Below are 13,926 nucleotides of genomic sequence, written 5' to 3'. Positions count from 1 at the left end.
CTGCATGAGGAATTTCATCCTGTAAAATTACTGTCTGTATGCTAATGATAACCAAGTGTACATCTCTGGTCTCTAACTCTCCTTTGAATTCCCAGCTGTATGCCAAATTTCCAACTCAATAGTTCCATTTAGAATTCTAGCAGACTTCTCAAATTTAATGTATATTAAAACTCTCCCAAACTAAATAATCGACCAGAGAAATCCCAAACATGCTCCTTCTCATGTTACCCATCTCAGTTAATGGCAACTTCATTCCTCAGTCCACCAGGACGATTAGCTCTACCTTCAAATATATCCAGAAAGTGACTGCTCCCCACCACCTCTACGTCTTCACCTAGTCCAAACCGCCATCCTTTTGCATGGATTATTTTAATAGCCTCATTATCTACTACAGTTGATTCTTTTGCACAGAAGCCAGAGAGGATTCTTAAAAACATAAGTCAGGTCAAGTTACTCCTCTGCTCAAAGCACTCCAGTGGCTTCACTTTGCTTGCAGACTTGAATCCAAACTCTTCACCATGACGCTATAGGCCCTCCATGATCCGGCTCCTGACTGCCCTTCTGGCTTCATTTCCTACCACTTTTCCCCTCACTTACTCACCAGCAGTCACATCAGGATTCTGCTCTATATTGAACATACCAAGCTGATTCTACCTCAGGGTCTTTGCATGTGCTGGGTGTCCCATCTAGAACACTTTGTTCTGCAATTTTCATACCCCTGCTCTATTCAGGCCTAAAAATCCTTCCCTGAAGACCCTATCCAGCACAATTCCTCTCTTTCTTCAGAACTCATTTTTCTTTCTAACGCTTATCACTGTGTGACCTGTGTGTTAGTCACTGCCCAGTCAGGAGACAGAAACCACACCAAATGTTTAAAGACAGGAATTTTAATATAAAGAATTTTTAAACTAGTAGGAGGCAGTTAACTAATAAAAGGGGTAGAAGAGGACCCTAAGGAGCCTAGATGTAGCCTAGGGAAAAAGGTAGTGACTGCCTCTAGGCTGAAACACTAAGGGAGCTAAGGGCTAAGAGAGCCCCCTCCCCAGGGCTGAGATTCAGACCTTCTCAGGAAGGGCATGGCTACCACAGGAGCATGCAGTCTGACTGTGACCAAGAAAACTTACCAAAGGCTATGGGCTATTACTGGTCTTTAGAAGAAGTCTGCTTTTGCCAGAGGGTGTGGCCAGGCCTCTGCTGTCTGCCATTGCAGGAGGTTATGGGCAGAACAGAACCCATGGGAAGTGGCCTAAGGGTGCGGTTGGAACTCATCTGTAGAAACTGCTGGGCTTCCTCACAGAATAATAATAATGGAGGATGGGAACTCTGAAAGGAAATATCATCTTGTATTAATGAAATTTATTAATTGTGACTTGTATTAATGAAATTTAACATTCTGCCAGCTGGAAAGGACAAATATGCAGAGTTCAGCTTTAGTATTACAGAGCAGGGCAAAGAAGGGACGATTTGGAGACATGATAAATTGATAACTGGCACAACACGTTGCTTATTTATCTGTTTATTTTCCATTTCCTCCCCCACTAGAATACAAGCGCTTTGAAAGTAGGGACTTTATCTTGTTCTCCTCTGTGTTCCAGCATCTAATACAGGTCCCAGGATATAGAAGGAATTCAAAAAAAAATCCGTTAAATGAAAATAGAATTATATAGCCTGGCTCATTTTATAAGTCATTTGTTCTTTTTGTTACCTGGCATCCTTTTCCTCTTTTTTGCCAATCACACCCCAAATTCCCTCGATAAAATCCCACTTTTCTGACTCTCGGGCCATGTAGGTACATTCCATGCTTCAGTGGTGAATATAGGTCCTAAGCCAATTAATCATTGTATTCTATCCTTTAGCCAATGAGATTCAGACCTAGATGTGTTCTGGAAGTTGTTAGTGAAAAGGAACCCTATATCTTGGGCTTTTCATGAAGAGGAAATAAGACTGGGGCTGCTGGCAGCAACCCCAGTCATCGTGGGGGCTTGTCTGGGGTTGGAGCTGACTCAGATAAGAGCCAAGCAGAAAGACGGAGAGAGACAAGATCCAGGTGACATCATTTGAATCCCTGGCTCCAGCCATCCACAGACTTTCCAGTTACATTAGCCAATAAATTTCCATTTTGTCTAAATGTATTAGCCCGTGTTCTCCAGAAAAACAGAACCAATAGGAGATTTATATATATATATATGGAGAGAAAGAGAGAGAGAGGGAGGGAGGAAGGGAGAAAATCCCCTACATACAAACCTTCAAGTTGCAAATTTTCAAAGATGCAAACGTGTGTTCTGTCAGCATCAGGCGTGAGTGAAATTACAGCTTGCCCTCCGTCTCCTATTGCTGACGATCCTTCAGCTCTACCATCTCCCACCTCCTCTCCCTCCTTCAGTCAGTAACTCTTCTTGCCTGTTCACTCGATGCCAGTGCTTGTATGCCAGCTGTGGTACTGTACCACTGTACTTTTCAAGGTACTACATTGCAAGATTAAAAATGTTTTCTTTATTTGTTGTCTTTGCTTGTTTTTTATGTTATTATTCGTGTGAAAAGTATTATAAACCTATTACAGCACAATACTATATAGCCAATTGTGTCAATTGGGTGCCTAGGCTGACCTTATTGGACTTACGAACAAATTGGACTTACGAACGGAATTGGGCTCTCAGAACGGAACTTGTTTGTATGTAGGGAACTTACTAATAAATATATATGAAGAGATATATTATGAGGAATTAGCTCACATGATGATGGGGGTTGAGAAGTCCCAGGATCTGCAGTCTGCAAGCTGGAGACCCAGGAAAGCCAGTGGTGTAATTCCAGTCTGCATCCAAAGGCCTGAGAAGGGGAGCTGAGGGTGTAAATCCCAGTCCAAAGGCAGGAGAAGAATAGGTACTAGCTCAAGCAGGCAGGCAAGAAGCAACAAGGGAGGTTTCCTTCTCCCTCAGCCTTATTGTTCTATTCAGGTCCTCAGTGGACTGGATGGTGCCCACCCACACGGGGGAGGGCAATCTACATCACTGAGTCTGCTGATTCAAGTGCCAATCTCATCCAGAAACACCCTCACTGACACACCCAGAAATCATGTTTAGCCTAGGCACTCCTTGGCCCAGTCACTCCTACACAAAGAAATAACCACCACACCACCCAAATGATTTTGTTTTGCAGCTGAACAGGTTCAATTATACTTTCTAATTTTCTAAATTTCATGTTCTTTAGGGAGAATGTTCTTGTTTTATACCTTATACCACTTTATCAAGCACCTGAAGGTACTCAATATGCTCATAAATGATCTTACATCAGTATCTGACAAATTTCAGTAAATTGGCCTTGCATTTGCCTCCTGATCTCCATACCAGAATCATTGCTTTGAGACCTACTAATCTATGAAAATGATTCTACAGAAGAAATAAAATATTCAAACTTTAAAGTTTTCTTCATACATAGATAAACAGAAGTGAAGAAACAGCTTTGAAACTGACAGAAAACCTTAACACAGCCAAAAATAACCAAGTAGCTACCTAAATACCTATTGTAATCTTAGAATCCAACCAGAGTAGAAGTTTTGCAACCACATCAGGGCAGAGCGTAAGAATGACGATAAAATTCGTGGACAGCTGCCTTCTCTCTGGTACCCAGTGGGTACTGTGATACCCCACCCAGAGTCCCACTTTAGGGCCAACCATAAACCCCCAAGTTGCTGGGAATACTATCTGCTGATGGACCACAGCTGAGAGCCTTGCTGCATACTGTCGCCACAGGGAGCTGCTTCACTCAAGGTTTCTCTCTCAAGCAAAAGTGACTGGCTGATGTGAGGCTACAAAGTCCCAGTCCCCTGGCCTCAATTGGGGATAATTCGGAAAGATCATTCCAGCTCCAAGGCTCCCTGCAGGAACACCTGAGACCTCAACTGCAACCACTTTCTCAGTGCCCAGTGCTTCCTGACTCACTTCATTGTGTGTGGAGGCCCTAAAGGCTCTCCCCAATGAACCTTCTGCAGGTAATTTTCCACCTCAGACTCTGTGACCAGGAATCTAATCTAATAAAGATGAAAAGGAAAAGACAGTAAGAGAAGATAAATAACATGAGCTTTTTCATAGAAAAAGAAATGGAGAATGGGACTGCACCTATTATAGAGCCCCAAAGTTTTGATTTAGAAAACAATGTGCAGGATACCCTCTAAACTATTGACTCCAATAATAGGGAAAGAGGGAATGGAAATCTTAATATTTAAAAACATAGTATTTTAAATCTGGATCTACTCCCCCCAACCACTTCTAACACCAGAACATACTGCAAATGAATTAAATATCTAAACAACAACAGTAAAACCAAAAACATTAAGTAGATGATGATACATACATAGGTAGATAAAAAGATGAGAAAGAGAGAAAGAGAAAGAAAGAGGAAAAGAAAGGAAGGAAGGAAGAAAGAACGAGAAAGAAAGAAAGAGGGAGGAAGGGAGGAAGGGGAAAGAGAAAGAGAGAGAGAAAGGAAAAAGAAAAGATAAAGGAGGAAGGGAAAGAGGAAATCCATATGCATATATACATTCATCTTAGTGGTTCTGCTTCTCTGACTGAATCATGAATGATACCTTATTGAATTGATTTGAAGTACATTTGAAATCCTACGCATAGGGATTTAAGACTTGAAAACTTGAAAAATTAATGACTTAATAATGAGTGACAAAAAAGTATAGGAGATCTCACATTTGCATATCCCTAAATGAGAAAGATGAAAATGGCAACTCCCCTGGAAATTTTATCAAGGGTATCAGAAAGAAGGAAAAGACACAGTCAATTTCATACCTTCAGATTCTACTGTCACTTTAGTTGACTCTTGACTTGTTTTTCTGTTCCAGACATTGAATGAAAGAAAAGGGAGACAACTTGGCTAGAATAAGATTGCTTGTACTGGAAGCATCTAGGACACCAGATTTTTGTCTTTAAAATTTACTCTCTTTGTTTTATGTTATTTATTGCTTTAAAATATATGCACATATTACATTCCTGTTTCCCCAGAGGAGTTGAAGTTACAGCTAAAAAGAGAAAAGTAATTTGCATCTTTACACGGTATATAACATAGTGAAACTATTTCCATCAGGATTACTTCTGATTCAGTTTCTTCATAAATCTGTTTCCACTGAACAAAAATAATATGCTGTCGTGTATCTGGGACACACTCACACTTTCTATTTTCATATTAACGGCACAAAAACTGTCATTGTTAACTTGATATAACTGCCACCTCCAACACATGGACATGCATATTGCAGACTCACAAATTCATATCTTCTATACTTGGAATGTTCTACAAAAATCAGCAATTTCCCTCACTCATTTCAACCTGTTTTCAAACTTATAATCTGGATACAAAGTGAGGTTTTTACTCAAACAGGCACAATAAAATGTGTATGTAATGGGAAGCAACATCTTCATTCTCATCTATATTTTCCACACTTTCTACTATGAGTAGGTATTATTCTTCTAAATAAAAACTGTGGCTTTTTTAAAACAAAACAATATAAAATTCTGGTCTCTAAGTTGAGGGAGAAAGTGATAATGAAAGAGAGACTTTCAACAAAGTGGACAAATATGTTCCAAACTGAAATAGCTTTTACAAAATCTCTCCTGATTAGGGACATTCCACTCTAGACAGTCATTTCTGTTTGTTAACACCTACATATCCATTTTGTGCCTTATGATTTAATATTCATGTTGTTTTATACATATATATGTGTATATACATATATATGTTAGATATACATATACTGGTGTAAGTATATGTATATATATTATAAATATATTTCTAGCTATACGTTATATACATAATATATACAGTTAGAATTCCTAACTGTATCTTTTTTTTTTTAACATCTTTATTGGAGTATAACTGCTTTACAATGGTGTGCTAGTTTCTGCTGTATAACAAAGTGAATCAGCTATACATATACATACATCCCCATATCTCCTCTCTCTTGCTCTCCCTCCCACCCTCCATATCCCACCCCTCTAGGTGGACTCAAAGCACCGAGCTGATCTCCCTGTGCTATGCAGCTGCTTCCCACTAGCTATCTATTTTACGTTTCGTAGCATATATATGTCAATGCCGCTCTCCCACTTCATCCCAGCTTACCCTTCCCCCTTCCCATGTCCTCAAGTCCATTCTCTATGTCTGCATCTTTACTCTCCTGCCCCTAAGTTCTTCAGAACCTTTTTTTTTTTTTAGATTCCATATATATGTGTTTGCATACAGTATTTGTTTTTCTCTTTCTGACTTACTTCACTCTCTATGACAGACTCTAGGTCCATCCACCTCACTACAAATAACTCAAATAACTCAATTTCGTTTCTTTTTATGGCTGAGTAATATTCCATTGTATATATGTGCCACATCTTCTTTATCCATTCATCTGTCAATGGACACCTAGGTTGCTTCCATGTCCTGGCTATTGTAAATAGTGCTGCAATGAACATTGTGGTACATGACTCTTTTTGAATTATGGTTCTCTTAGGGTATATGCCCAGCAGTGGGATTGCTGGATTGTATGGTAGTTTTATTTTTACTAACTGTATCTTTTATTTCTTAAGTGTAGAAAGGGAAAAAAATTATTCATTTACTTTCTCTTCTTGCCATCTCCTTCAGGATTCTCCAGTCACTACAAACACCCACCCTAAATGTCTTATTTTCTTCTCCACCTGTATTTTCAGTCTTCAAGTTAACGTCAACCCAAGACACGCAAACCAGAAACCCACAAGTCATCCTATGCTCTTCCTTTTCATATCCGCTCTGCTGCCAAATCTTGCAAATCCTTTCCCTTAAATTTCTCTTGAACCCAGTTCCTCTTCTCCATCCCCTTTGAAAACACTTTAATTCTGGTTCTACCAGTTTGGAGCTGATTCATTCCATGGACTCTCATAATTTGATTACTGGGGAGTCCAATTCATTGAAGTTTAAACCTGAAAGGGTATTTCTTCCAGTACCTGCCCTCAGCTGTGCTTTAGTAGAGGTCTGTTTTTTAGACCAGGTTTCTATAACTTTCTTGAATATTAGTTACAAAGAATAGTGTCTTTGTCTATTCATTCTGAAAGCTCTAATCTCAGACTCCACGCAGTCCATCATTCTCCGCCTTCATTGTTATACAGGACCTGTGTTTCTAACAGCTTAGAGAAAGGGTGGTGAATGTGAAGGCATCCTGTCTTCACTCACATCCTTCCTTTTAGTCACAGGCTCATCCAGTGTCCCGAGGATAGAAGAAGGAAAAGGGAAAGTCACAAATCTCTCCTTACTAAGATGGGCAAGAGTATAGGCTTCTTCTTGAGTAGCTGCAACTGCTGTTTCCTATGGGCTCGTTGAGAATGGATGGTGAGGCCAACACTGGGCAGTCATGGTCCTCTGTGAGATGCAACCTGCCCGTCCAGCAGGCCCCAGGAACAGTTGTGCTTACTACGTCTCTCTTATGTCTTTGCTCCCTTCATGTCAGCAATCCCATCAAGATGATGCCTCTGTCTCATCTTTATAACACAGACAAATCTTGCAGGTGCTGACATATGCAGGCCCCATCATTACTCCTAACTCAGGAACTGAGAACCTGCAGGCCCATCCTAACATCTGTCCTCCTGGCAGTTCCCTACCACACCGTCTTTCTTCAAATCTCTTTTCTTTAGACCAAGTGGCACAAGATTGTTTCAATAAGTTCAGTGGCCGACAAGACATCCCAAGGGGGAATATACATCAGTCTTCCCTTCTGTGTATACCCCCAATATTTACGAACAATTCTTTTGGCGTCTCCTCCCCCTTCCCTTGGATTTGGGGAAGGAAAACCTTCCCCCAAGAGCACTGCACTTCTTCAAAAAGCATCAAGACTGCATCCTATCAGTTTGGGCAAGTGGAGGGTATGAGAGGGGATGTTGACGGTAGATGGTAGGGCCAGTTCTGAGTTGGTTATACTCTCTAATAAACCCAATTGCTGGTAGTTCTTTAAACTTATAAGATGAGGTACTTAATGCTTTTGTCCTCAAATTCAGTCCATAGTCACAACTTCTGGACTCAAGGGGAAAAAAAAAAAAAAAAGCACACTTGATGTCCTATTGTACTCCTAATTGGTATTACTATCTACTGTCTTGTTCTTGCTTCCCATTTATTTCTGGGAAATTGTGGAAGAACCTAATTCCCTCAAAATCAATTTTCTGAAAGCCAAGTGACCAAATGACCAACTTACCAAATTTTTCAAGTTCAATCATTTACCAAAAGCTTATTTTCAGAAACCAGTTCACCCAAAATCAACTCACTCAAGACAAGTTTGCTGAAAGCCTGTTAGCCAAAAGAAAAACTAGCCAAATTAAAGATTTCCCAAATACTTGTTTTGTGTTATCTGCTTAAAGTTTACAGCAAAGTTATTTGGAAAATTTCAAGTCTTTAAGGCTTTGTTTTGAGGTTTTAGTTTATATTTAGTTTTAGATTAAGTTTAAGCTTATGTTTAACTGTAGCCATTTCATCCAGTTGATTATGCAAGAGATTTGTTAGTCCCTCAACATTGGATGTCATTTCTGTGTCTGATTCACATTTCAAACGCTGAGACTTCACAAAATATTCTTTGAATTGAGCTTTATATAAATATCTGTGAATTCTGAGAGGTCCAAAAGACAATGGACTCTATTGTGTATGTTTTAATGAAATCCACTCAATCGTTTATAAAATACTTGACATCAAGATATGCATCATAGTTGTAATTCAAAACACAGCAACAATGTGCATTTCCAAAAGCCATAGACCAAAAGTACAGAAAAATCCAGACATTAATAAGGTTTTCCTGGCCACAGTAAAATGTTTGCTGCCAAAATAAAACTAAACAACACTAGAACTTCACAACAGTCAAATATAATTTCACAGACATCTTCAACAACCATTAAAACAATTCTTTTCCATGGGAATGGCGTAAAACTTAGTAAGTAGACATAAGAAGTAGCAGCTTTTTGTAAATTAGTGAATTTGGTAAATTGGGCATTTGATGGCATCAAATCAGGCATAATAATGGAGTATGCAACTCACACCAGGCCTGATGTTGATTCAAAACACTAGATTATAACCACACTGCTTAGGAAGGATGCTTCCTCATCAGCCAGTGTGAGAATGACGGTTGAATATGTGCACTGAGAAAGCTTTCTTTACCCAGGAACATATATCTTGGGAATATAAAAAGGAGAGAAAAATACGGGTAGTCCACGGGTAGTCCGTGGTGGCCAGGAGAGACCTGCTGGGGGCAGAATCTTGTATGTGTGGAAGGAACAGAGTATTGGCAGCATCTAGCAGAGTTAGTGGAATCAGAATTTTCCTTGGAGGAACTCGGGGACCAGCTCCCCCAGACAGACTTCAATCAAATGGGAATAAAACCCTTGCTAATAAAAAGTAATAATATTTAAAATACTAGCTACCCTGTACCCAAAGGTAACTAAGTACCTGATATTGGCTAGGGAAAAAAGCAACTAAGGCTGAAACTTACAGTAAAGAATCTATTCTTAAAAGCCCAGAAACTTTAAAATCTGACATGCTCAGCCCCATATAACAATCCCAGCTGACTGTGTATGCCTCTCCATTACTTTCAACAGTCCTGACATATTATCTGGGAAGAGGGGTGGTAAATTCTTAACTCCGTGATAGGCATTTGGTGCCTACGAGATAAGGAAAGAAGAGACAATACAAGATGAAACGGAAAACATCACATCCCAGTAAGGACATCTTCTATCTAAAGGGAAAGGAATGGGAACTCAAGCAAATAAAATCTCAGGGTAGATGAGCTCAAGGAGTATATTTGATATAGCTTTTTAATATTGAGGTTTTCTGGAGTCCCACTGACTTCTGCAATGATAAAATAAGACGAACATGGGATTTTCCTAAAGTGATCAGTGCCCTGTGATTCGTTTTCCTGTATGCCACCGGTGGCTGTGATGGACTGAAGTCCAGCCACAAAGCCCCTGAAGCTGGGAGATGCTGCCTGCAGGGCAGGCACTGTGCCAAGGCGCCTGGTGTGGAATCGTCACAACAGCCCTGGCAGGGTCAGTGTGGTTCCAGTTTACAGACAGGAGAATTGGACTTTGGAGCACTAATTAGACACATTGCTAGGAAATGACACTGACATTCCATGGTACTTTGCTAGTTTGCTGTATCGACTGCATCTTATTTGTTACAGTAGAGCTCAAAATAAGGAAAACAAATAGGATTTGTCCCTACACCCATCGCATATTTATCTGGGTTTTATTTATTCATTTTCCCTGGGCCTTAATACATTTCTAGGTAGGATGGTTTCAACTTGTATTTTACATGAAGGTGACGATCAAAACATTTTCTTACTTCTTTTTCATTACTTGATATTTCTAGATATTTCAAATATTACTGCATATTCTATGTATGAACTATTAGACTTTGTAAGGCATACTATTTTAAAGAAGGAAGGAAGGAAGGAGGGAAGGAATGAAGGAGGGAGTGAGAGAGAGGGTGGGAGGGAGGGAGGGAAGAAGGAAGAAAGTTCTCTTAAATAATGATAGGTTTTCTTGCTATGGATGTGGCTAGGAGTGAGGAGATCCAGCACAGACTCAGCACCACACTGAAGCTCTCACCACATTTATGCAAGATGCTAGAGTGACATCGGTTTCTTTCTCTGTTGTCTAAACCTTAGTCTCTGAAATCTCCCTTCCGGCTCTGGGTCTTCCCATCCATGCACCCTGGGGAGACACGTGATCTGCTCACTTCCATACTTGTAGGGAAACGTGCAGCTGTGTGCCAAGCCTGTGTAAAAGCTAGCCTCTAAAGAAGATCCCATGTTGGTGCTTAAAAGAAACATGCCTTAGTAAGCAGTGTTCTTAACTCACTGTTGGGGAAATTGTTCATTTCCCCAAATCTTTTCCCCTCAGATTAATCTCATTTCTTCTGATTCTGTTCTCAGAATACAGATGTAATACTACTGCTAACAGTAGTATTTAACAGATATGTTACAGTTGTGGAGGTTTAACATTGCTTTTGTTCCTTTGTAAAGATGTATATTGCAAGATGGTTTTTTTAATTGAAAGTATTGACCTATATCACTCTGAAAATCACAGGCATAACTGTCAAAATTTCATCGGCAGTTAATTTTATTGATATAGCTGAAGAAATGACATGAAAAAAAATAGTCAAATGGGATTAGTATAAAATTCCAAAGCGCTCGTTGTTTAAAAGTCTCATTCACATCAGTGGGGCTAAAGTTCATATACATTTTATTTGGTTTTGTTCTGCTTTATGTAAGTTATTTCATCCATTTTTAAAAGAGTCAGACAGAGATCCAGGGAGAAAAGGAGGCACTTGATTTTCTTTTTAATATTTTTGTGTATGTGTCTCATAAGTTGCAAAATAACATAAAATTTGGTTTTCAAAAAATAAACACATCTGTGAGAGTTATAAAAGAGTAAATAACTTATTTTACTGTCAAACCTAATTAATTGGAAGCTTTTTATCAAACTTTGTTTCTTTTTATTTTTTAGAACTATAATTCCTTGTCGTAAAATTGATATCATCACCCCTTCAGGCAAAGACAAATCTGTTTCCAACATGCTTCCATTTTACTACAAGGAAAATAAATCCAAGATTTTCCATTTTCTCTTTTTTCACTTTTTTGTATTCCTTTTCCTTTCAAGAAATATAATATAGTGCCTCTGTTTATGAGAGATACCTAGTCATTTTGTCTCTTTAGTCATTGCAATCACTTTTCTGATTTTATTTACACATCAAATGGTACTCAACTATCTTCCTGATATTATAATATTCAGGTCCCTATCCTTTCTTCAGAATCCATTTCATCAGTTTGAAATGGACACAAGGAAAGAGTTCCGGGGCTGTTTACACACTCAGGAGCCACTTTATAACCTCCCACCCACAATTAGACCCTCTCAGGAAAGCCTTGTGGTACTGGCTTCAGCCCTTGGCTTCATCTGTCCTCTACAAGGCCGAGGCTCCTGGTGGGCAGCAAATCTTAAAACAGCTCTTACCAAAAATTTCTCTGGTGACTCTGATAGCCACTCAATTTTAAAAGGCTGAAAGAAAGTAGGCAGCTGCTTGACTGAGTCAACATCCCTTGACTCTCCCTGGCTCCTCCATCCATGCCCATTAATCAGGACTCATGGCAGACTCCCAGCAGCTGGCAGGAGGGCCATGAGTCTGTGTTTGTGTGAAGGGAAGGGAGAGAAGAGAAAGAGAGGGTGTGGCCCAGACTGGCAAGTATGAGGAAAGCCAGATGGCAATAGCACTTGATTTTGACATCCAGGTACCACTTTTGAAAGATTATGTGGCATGTCCTTGCTTTGGGCACTGTTAACAACCCTACTGGCTGTGAGTTAATATATGCCAAAGGGGTCTGAACGAGTTTTAGCTGGTTGTGGTGCATATGAACTCTTCAGAAGCTTCCTGAAAGGTTAGGGCTAGCTTGAACCAGTTAGACAGAGTTTGCCCAAGTTTTGAGTGGTCAAGTCTTGATTGAACCAGGAGGACATGAGCAGGCTGGTAAAAACCAAAAGAATGTCAGCAAAATAAGTATTTTCCAGTTGAAATAAAAATGTTATTTCTACAAATTAATTAAGGATATATTCTGTGATATTCTTTGATATTTGATAGTACTTCATGAGTTATAATTAGATGACTGGTTTTATATATTTTTTTAAATACTTGCCAGCATTTGTTGTAAAACATACATTATTTGTATTGAATTTTGTTTTTTTATGGTCCTGATTCAACTTCTATCTCTTCTTTAGTAAGTAATTTCTTAATTAAGAGGTGCCAAAAAATGAAGAATGAAGTTAATATATGTACACCGTAGTCCTGAAACTTTTGTTTTGCACCACTCAACTGGCTGATTAACTTGCCTTTTTGTAAACTCTAGTATACTTCCAAGACACTATAAATAATCATGACAATATCTAATAAAAATAGATGTCATATCACAGAACCACAGCAGAGTTCAAACTTAGTTTAGCAAAATCAACAACTTGCTCACAAGACTGATGAACTGCAGTTACGTGTTTTTAGCAAAAGCATTTCTAGCAACCAGATAAGCAAGTGTCTTCCTGACATAGATGGATGATAGCACATGTGCCAGAAGCCAGTGGAAAATAGGAGCTGTCATCTAGAAAATGCCAGAGCCATTTCAAGTCCCTCTAGATTAGCACTCCATCTTCGGCTGAGCAAGATATGCTGTTAGCTGAAGGTCTATTGCCAGCGAATCAGAAGAGGGCAGAGCCCTATCCTTCTCACATGACTAGATTCATCAGAGGCTCAGAGGCAGGGGATGCACGTGATCACCTCCCAGCTTTTTGTAAGGTTTGTGGCATAAGAAACAAAGCCAATAGAAGTTCTACCATGTACGTCAGCAAAAAACATGAATTAATCGATTCATTCTAGAGACTTACCAATGTTCAAAAACAGTGTAAGCTAGTGTAAACAGATTGTTTTTAATACCCTGCCTCATTCAAAATTGTCTTGTAGGCAAGAACCTGATTATAACATCACAAGTTTTGCTACTTATCTTGATTTAAACAATTAAGTATTCGGAAATTCATCTTCTCAGCCTTGGGTCACTAAGTAAATACTGTCTAACTGACTGACCGGTATCTAGGGAGGTAATTCTGAGGTTAAAAGGAAGGTCCGGAGTACACTGAGTTTAGCAAGACAGATTTTCGAATGCAGCTGGGTCTGCATTTCTGTAAAGCCTTCCCCGACTTGTCCTGGAGCCCTCTGGAGACCATCTCTTTGTGATGGAGCTTCATGGCTGAGGATAATGTGCTGCCCTACGCAAGGTCCTCCGGCAGAGATGGAGAACTGCTGTTTCATAATGGCCTGGCACTGCATGGCACACTCTTGATAATGCTGTTCTTGTGCCTCTGAGCACAGCGAGCTTGGGCATGGGCAGACTGC

Source organism: Globicephala melas, chromosome 3 (assembly GCF_963455315.2).
Source record: "Globicephala melas chromosome 3, mGloMel1.2, whole genome shotgun sequence".
Classification (NCBI taxonomy): domain Eukaryota; kingdom Metazoa; phylum Chordata; class Mammalia; order Artiodactyla; family Delphinidae; genus Globicephala; species Globicephala melas.
Note: the sequence above shows the minus strand (reverse complement) of the source record.